General features: G+C 45.4%; 1 long non-coding RNA gene across 1 annotated transcript in view; it reads left to right on the top strand.

Moving 5' to 3' along the window:
* LOC142483931 (uncharacterized) overlaps nt 1-6,647 on the top strand; it is a 46,116-nt gene extending 39,469 nt beyond the window's left edge. The window contains exons 4-5 of the long non-coding RNA XR_012797506.1: nt 5,791-5,838; nt 6,610-6,647. This is a non-coding gene — a long non-coding RNA (uncharacterized LOC142483931). The remainder of the gene's footprint in view (nt 1-5,790; nt 5,839-6,609) is intronic.
* The last annotated feature ends 702 nt before the right edge of the window (nt 6,648-7,349 follow it).

The following is a 7,349-nucleotide window of genomic DNA, read 5'->3' as shown; positions in this document are numbered from 1 at the left end:
ATCAGAGGGGCTTCCTGTTTGCACTAGTGTTTTGGCAGAAGTGTATATGTGACCCTATAAATCTCCCTCACACCCGGGCTTGGCAGCGTGACACTAGTGCAGCGTCCTGGGGAAGAATCACTGAGCTGTTAGCAATAGATACAACGGATAGAAAATACACTACACATAGGTTGGATTAAAGAGAGTATTTTATTGAAATAATGAATCTCTTTGCTGGGAGGGGCCTGCAGCACATTGCAGAGCGATATAGTAACACGCAGAGCAATGCATTGCAGGCCCCTCCGGCAGCAAAGGGGTGAAGACCAATGCAGGGTGTATAAAGATCTCACTGATAATTCATGCACAAAGGGCAGTTTGTTGGTGTGATCCAGAGGAAGGCGAAACATAACCCCTGCTGTGCAATGGGGGAAAAAAATTCCTTCCTGACCCCATTAAATGGCGATCGGATGGACCCTGGATCACTGCGCAGTGAGATCAGATGGAGCAGCACAGATCAGCGTTGTTATACACAGGGGAACACTCAGTATATAGAGATGCGGGTGATGGGGCCCTTGTGCCCCTGTGTATAACTCACCTGCTCCCCCATCCCCCTGCATATCTATCCCATTCACCCCTTTTCCTCCCGCATACCTCGCAGGGCCGGCCAGCCATTAGGCGGTCGCCTAGCGCGCAGAGCTCCTAGGGGCGCATTAATAATCATTATTATTTTTTCCTCTTATTATTTTATTTATTTATCTTTTTTTTTAAATTATTATTCTTTTTTTTATCCAGTATTTTGGCGCCCTTTTATTTTTATTTTGCGTCGCGCTGGGATGCGGTCGCACCCCCTGCAGCCCCGATAGCTACAGTACGCCACTGTTTATTTTATTATTTTATTTATCTTATTATTTTTTATACAACTGGGGCACAAATTTTAAGTTTTGCCTCGGGCGCATGAAACCCGTGCTCCGGCCCTGCTCCTTGTTCTCTCTCACCCTCTCACGCCCAATATCCCTATCTCCCTCTAGTACCTGCCCCTCCCGCAGCCTTCCTGATCTTATCTGCCTCTCCTGCGGTCAAACCAACTTCTCAGGGCCCCTAGAATACCCCTGTATCTACGCCCTGGCTCCTCTGCTACCTGCTCCTGGCTTCTTCTCCGCCTAAAAAAGGTGAAGCAGCAGATCTGTCCGCACCTCTCGTATTCTCCTACCTGCTCCCGGGGTCTTCTCCTCCGCCTAAAAAAGGTGAAGCAGCAGATCCGGCCACACCTGTCGTATGCTCCTTGGTCATCGTACACCACGTCTGCGTCATCGGCCGCCTTGTAGCCCACCTCATTGTTCCACTTGATGCCCGCTTTGTCGTATGCCTCGTCGTCCGCCTCGTAGCCCGCCTCGTCGTCTGGTGGCACAAAGGGCACCACCTTCGTGCATGTCCTGATCTGCAGGAGACATGAAGTGTTTGTAACCAGGGACAGTGATACTCTGTATCGCAAGAGCTCCTGTGCCACTTATACCCCATCCCCAATACCACGTTATACCGCCCTCCACAGGGCAAATACCCGTTATACCCACCTCCCCAGGCCCAGTACCCAGTTATACAACCCTCCCAAGGCCCAGTACCCTGTTATACGCCCCTCCCCAGGCCCAGTACTCGTTATACCCACCTCACCAGGCCCAGTACCCGTTATACCCACCTCACCAGGCCCAGTACCCATTATATACCCCACCCCAGAAGGTCATGTTTCTATTTATCAAAAATTCATTGAGTTACCTCTGGTTTTCAGGCATGTCCTGGGGGAGTTATCACAGAGACACAGAAACGTCGCTGAGTTTGGGTTAGTAACTCCCTTAACCTCTCAGCAGTTCAATTCCCCATTAGGCGCTTAGCACGTTAAAAACAAGCGTTGCTATTTCTCTGCATGAAGTTGCAGGTAATTGGAAGAGTTACACAGTGACGGCTATTTCATCACTCACCTTCTTCCCCCGAAACGGTCTTTTCTGTCTTATTTCCGGCTTCACATCGGATATCCATATCCATTCTTGGCCTCTGATCTGTATGCAGGACAATGCTTTAAGACAGGGTTGCACAACCTTTTCCCCCTGCTCCCCCCTCCACCTTCCCCACCTTGTCTCCGACGTTCTGATGTAACGACGTCATGTGATATCACGTTGCTATGGCAATGCCACATCATGTGACGCCACGTTGCTGTCGCCAGAAGCCGCCGGAGACAAGGAAAGGGAACTTACAGAGGCCTTGCGCGCGATCTCCGGCATTTAATTTAAATGCTGTGGGGAAGAGCGAGGGGCCTCTGTAAGCGCCGAGTCCCTCCTCCCAAGAAAATGTTGTGCCCCTCGATTTGCGCACCCCTGCTTTAAGAGATATTCTGGGACCCTCCAACTCCTCCATCGGACCCTTCCTCATATTGACTGACCTTGCAGTGCTCTGCACTGACTTGCACTGACCTGCTATGGTGCCTCTCAAAATACCATGCTAACTCATTCTGAACATACATGTGTCCTTTCTACATGTTACTCCGCTTGTATGGGCCACAGACAGCTTTCCCGGGGTCCAGGACTAGTTTCCACCGGGGACACTCACCCATGGGTCGGCGACTTTGCGAGAACCCACCCCCCCCAACCTGTTTTCTCTTGCACTGCCATAGACAACAACATTTCGGCCTGCTGGTCTTTCTCAGGTAAAGTGGCTAAACCCACTAAATCCAGCAAAGAAAGGCCAGCAGCCGAAACATTGTAGTATGTGGCACAATAAATTATCTTTTTTTATTCAAATCCGTGTGCCCTTTCCCATCAATCATATTGTATCAATTGGACGAAATGCCGGTCTTCCCTGAGACTAAGGGGCACCGGTAAAAGTATCACTACTTATTGTTTTTTTTTGGTGTGCAGCAAATCCCCATCATTTTTGCGTTCTCTTGCTCTGCCCCAATCTGACACACCACCTTGCTCTCTCACTCCCCTCTTAGACTCCCCCGTCACCCTTTCCTTCCTCAAAGGTTGTCCTTTAATCAGATCTTACCCAAATTGTCTCCATCTCCCTTGGAAATGTTCTGTCTTTAAGCTGTGCGGCTCCTCTTGATCCGAACTTTCTTAGCTGACCCCTTTAGGTTTCGGCTCCGAGGGTCTAAAAAATAAGCGACTCCGAAAAGATGTGAAATATGCGCACGGGTCCTAATGGGGCACTGAGGGGGAGACTTAAATACTAGTAAATATAATCTACTGTGCTAACAAATATAATCTATTAACTAAGAAATATAACTTATTAAACTAAGAAATATAATTTATTAAACTAACAAATATAACTTATTAAACTAAGAAATATAACTTATTAAACTAAGAAATATAATTTATTAAACTAAGAAATATAATTTATTAAACTAAGAAATATAATTTATTAAACTAAGAAATATAACTTATTAAACTTAGAAATATAATCTATTAAACGAAATAAATATCTATTAAACTAAATAAATATCTATTCAACTAAATAAATATAATCTATTTAAAAACAATACAATAAAAAGCTGGAGAAATGATACGTCAACCAAGCCACAGATGTGATGCCAATGAGCGTTGAACTCCTTGCAGATCCACCGTCAGCTGGTTGTGGCAGAAAGTGGTGACATACAGTAGAACAGAGTGGTTGAGCTGTAACCACGGCAGTCAGGTCAGAAATCAACACAATATTTTTTGAAATTTAGAATGAGAATGTTCAGTATGTCACATTCTGGGCTCAGACTCTGAGCCCTGTCACATGTTAGCAGCTTGTGATAATAGAAAGTATCCATATACTGGGATGTGATAAGAAACATGAAGGTCATTTTATAATGGGTCCCATAACCTGCTTTATATGAAGTATCATTTTACACTAATTAGTAGAGATGTTACATTTTGAAAAATAGCACTTCTGGCGGCATTGTTCATTTTCTCTACAAATGATAAATCAAAAAGTTGGATAAAACGTTATATGTGTTCGTGCGCGCGCAATATATATATATAGAGGTATCAGTACCGTGTTAGCCGAGCTTCAATAATCCAAAAATAAATAGATGATACCGTTCCTGTGGCTAACGATATGCTTTTATTTGTGCGAGCTTTCGAAATACACTGATCTCTTCTTCCGGCGATGTTACAATGAATGAAGCAAGCAAAAGGTATACTTAAAAACAGTGTCTCTTGGAATGTTATCTGTGCTGGTCCTTCCCCCGGTGTGGATGTGTTTTATGCCTAGAGGTGTCAAAAGGTTCCTGAAAGCAAGTGATGAAAGAGTGTGTACACTGGCGACACACTTTATTCGAGCTCGGCTAGTCCCACGAATTCGGGTATACACGGGTGTATTGAGGTTTGTGACTGTTTTCTGCCCGAGTGCATTGAGGTATTTTCCAAGCAGGGATTGAAGCATTTTATTCCCGCTGGCTGCAATACTGCACAGTATATATTTATATACTGCATTACAATTCATGAATTTATGCCATCTGGTAGACACGCGAAGCATTGCAGCCTATTAAATCCTAATCATTATCATTTAATAGATTAGCCGCCCGTCAGCCAGGCATGAACCCAGGCTGGGAAGGCAAACACAACGGGGCTTGTCAGAGGTGAGGAGCGGCGCATTCCAGGTATCTGCCAGGTACATACTGGGTATTTGCTCGAATAAAGTGTGTCGGTGCAGTATGTGTATCAGTGTGAATGAAAATGAATGGAGAGCCCACAGTATATACAGTGCTTTACAAAAGGTGTGTGTGGAGTGGGAGTGGATATAAATGGTGTGGGTGGGTGTGGAAATGTGAGAGTTTGTAGCACAACTAAAAGTGTGTGTGGATACTTTGTGGTCCCTATTGATGTATAGGGATGTAAAAACAGTATTTGTATGTGTAAGAGACAGCTGTGTGTGCATACATATAGCACAGTATGTTAAATTACGCCGCGGGGTCATGTGACGTCACCCTCGTCAAATGCCGCTGCAGGTCACGTGACGCCGCATCAAGGTAAGGGGGGGGGCGTGAGCACCAGCAGAGGGAAGGCAGGGGGGCGAGCTGCAAAAGTTTGTGCTCCCCTGGTATAACCAATAAATAATATAGCTGATATAGCAATTTGGTTGTGGCTAGAGAGAGATTATAATGGCAGTGAGAATTAGTTGGTCAGAATTAATAACAGTGCAATTACTAAAAAGTAGCTGTAATAAAATAATAATAAACACTCTGCCTAAACACAATAAAAGTCCAGAAACCTAGCTCTAATAGCTATGTTATAACTCAATCATAAAAGGATCCAATTCGGGCGTCCTCTGGAGCCCTGGCAGCTCTCTTCAGGGAAACAACAACCTCCTCGATAGATATCTAAACAAAAAAAAGAAGAGAAAGCGCCCGCTCCATGTGTAAATTCGGTTTAACAATTTCATTTCCTGGACAAGATAAAAATAACAAACTCACAAACATCCGTTTGGTAAAAGCATTGTGTGAGACAGGCTCGGGCTCCGTGGTAATCCGGAAGTCACTCCGCAGCTCCAGACTTTGGATGATGACCGGGAATCTCGATAGGCTGCGCCCCTCGCAGTGTGGTCCTCCAGCAATCTGTGGTATGTTGTGGTTCCACTGTAATTCCGGTGTCTCGTCTTGGTCGCGTACCAACTTCCCTTCCGGCGTCAGGACGTATAGTGTGGCAATAGCAACGAGAAGAAAGTACTGAGGTGGGGTTGGATCCTCCTCGGTTATTTCTTGTTTTATTAATAAATAATTTACTATATTTTAATCTCTGGTGCACATTGTGTGCATTTTTCTTCTTGTCTGCACAGTGCTTCAGATGCTGCATCTGAAAAAATGCCGGTGGATCGGGATGTGAGGTAGGGAAGTGACGTCCGCGCCGGAACGTTATTGCCACGCCTCCAAATATTTATTTCCACGCCCCCAATCGCACCCGCTGCATACCCTGCAAAGCCATAAAAAAGCTCAGGCTTCAGCAAGTGTATTGCAGCGTGTGTGCCTTCCCTCCGTCTGAAATACTATAGACGCAGCCTTATCGACGCCTACTAAATAGGCCCGTGTCTCTCTCTCTCTCTCTCTGTGTGTCTCTGTCTCTCTCTGTGTCTCTGTCTCTCTCTGTGTGTCTCTGTCTCTCTCTGTGTGTCTCTGTCTCTCTCTGTGTGTCTCTGTTTCTCTCTGTGTGTCTCTGTGTGTGTCTCTGTATCTCTGTCTCTCTCTGTGTCTCTGTGTGTGTCTCTGTGTCTCTCAAATCAAATCAGCTTGATTGGCATGTCAAAAGAACATTTCAGTATTGCCAAAGCGTGAGTAATAGGGGGTGTGGGACAATGATTACACGAATACTAGGGGGTACGGTATAATGGTTATACAGTACATTACTTTTGTCTCTCTCTCTCTCTCTCTCTCTGTGTCTGTCTCTCTCTCTCTGTGTCTCTCTCTCCCTATGTCCCTCTCTCTGTCTCTCTCTCATTCTCTGTCTCTCTCTCTGTGTGTCTCTCTCTCATTCTCTGTCTCTCTCTCATTCTCTGTCTCTCTCTCATTCTCTGTCTCTCTCTCATTCTCTGTCTCTCTCTCTCATCCCTGTATGATAGGTATGTTCCAACTCTATTTTTTGCTCTTCTTTTCCGTTTGAGAGGAGGGAGTCCCTCACCTCTTCAGCCACACACCAGGATCGCTGGATTGCTTTCAGACGCTCGGAGAGGCGGATACAGTCGTGGATTGCAGGCACTGATTTATCTGGTAAGTACCGCAAACATGCTTGAACAAGGGCCGTAGACATTTTATTTGATGGTTTAGATTATCATTGTCTGTGGTTGTTAGTTATTGGTATTAGAGTTTTTTTGATGTTGTTACGAATCAAATACATTTTGAAGTAGTAATCCCCTCCGAACTGGGCATTCCTGGCCAATAATGCCCTGGCTGTAAGAGTTGAAGGGCCCAAGTAAAGCCCCCACCTCTATACACACTAACACTGCAGGGGCATCAGAGTGTCTTGTTGTCATGGCAACGGGGGGTGTCACGTGATGTAATTTGTTTAATAAATTATTTTTTAAGGTGTCCCGGTTTTTCATTTTCGAAATCTGGTCACCCTATTCATCAAGCAGAAAAAGTGAAGTAACAACTGTAGTTTTGCTAATGGACGTCATTTTGGCATATCATTAGCTTTGAGGATACCCATTAATATGAAGAAAAATAACATCGATTCCCAATGTAGCCCCCCTTCCCTGGGCCAATCGCAGATCGGGCCCCCTCCTCTGTACTAGGGTCTGGCTACGTGTCTGAGTGTGGTGCATACCTGCTGGCAACAGGGGGGCCTGAGTCTCCCGCGATGGTATGGGGGATGACAGGATCAGGTTTCTGGGGTGAATGCCTC

Source organism: Ascaphus truei, unplaced genomic scaffold, assembly GCF_040206685.1.
Source record: "Ascaphus truei isolate aAscTru1 unplaced genomic scaffold, aAscTru1.hap1 HAP1_SCAFFOLD_396, whole genome shotgun sequence".
NCBI classification, from domain to species: Eukaryota; Metazoa; Chordata; class Amphibia; order Anura; family Ascaphidae; genus Ascaphus; species Ascaphus truei.
Note: the sequence above shows the minus strand (reverse complement) of the source record. Positions and strands in the feature narration are given on the sequence as shown.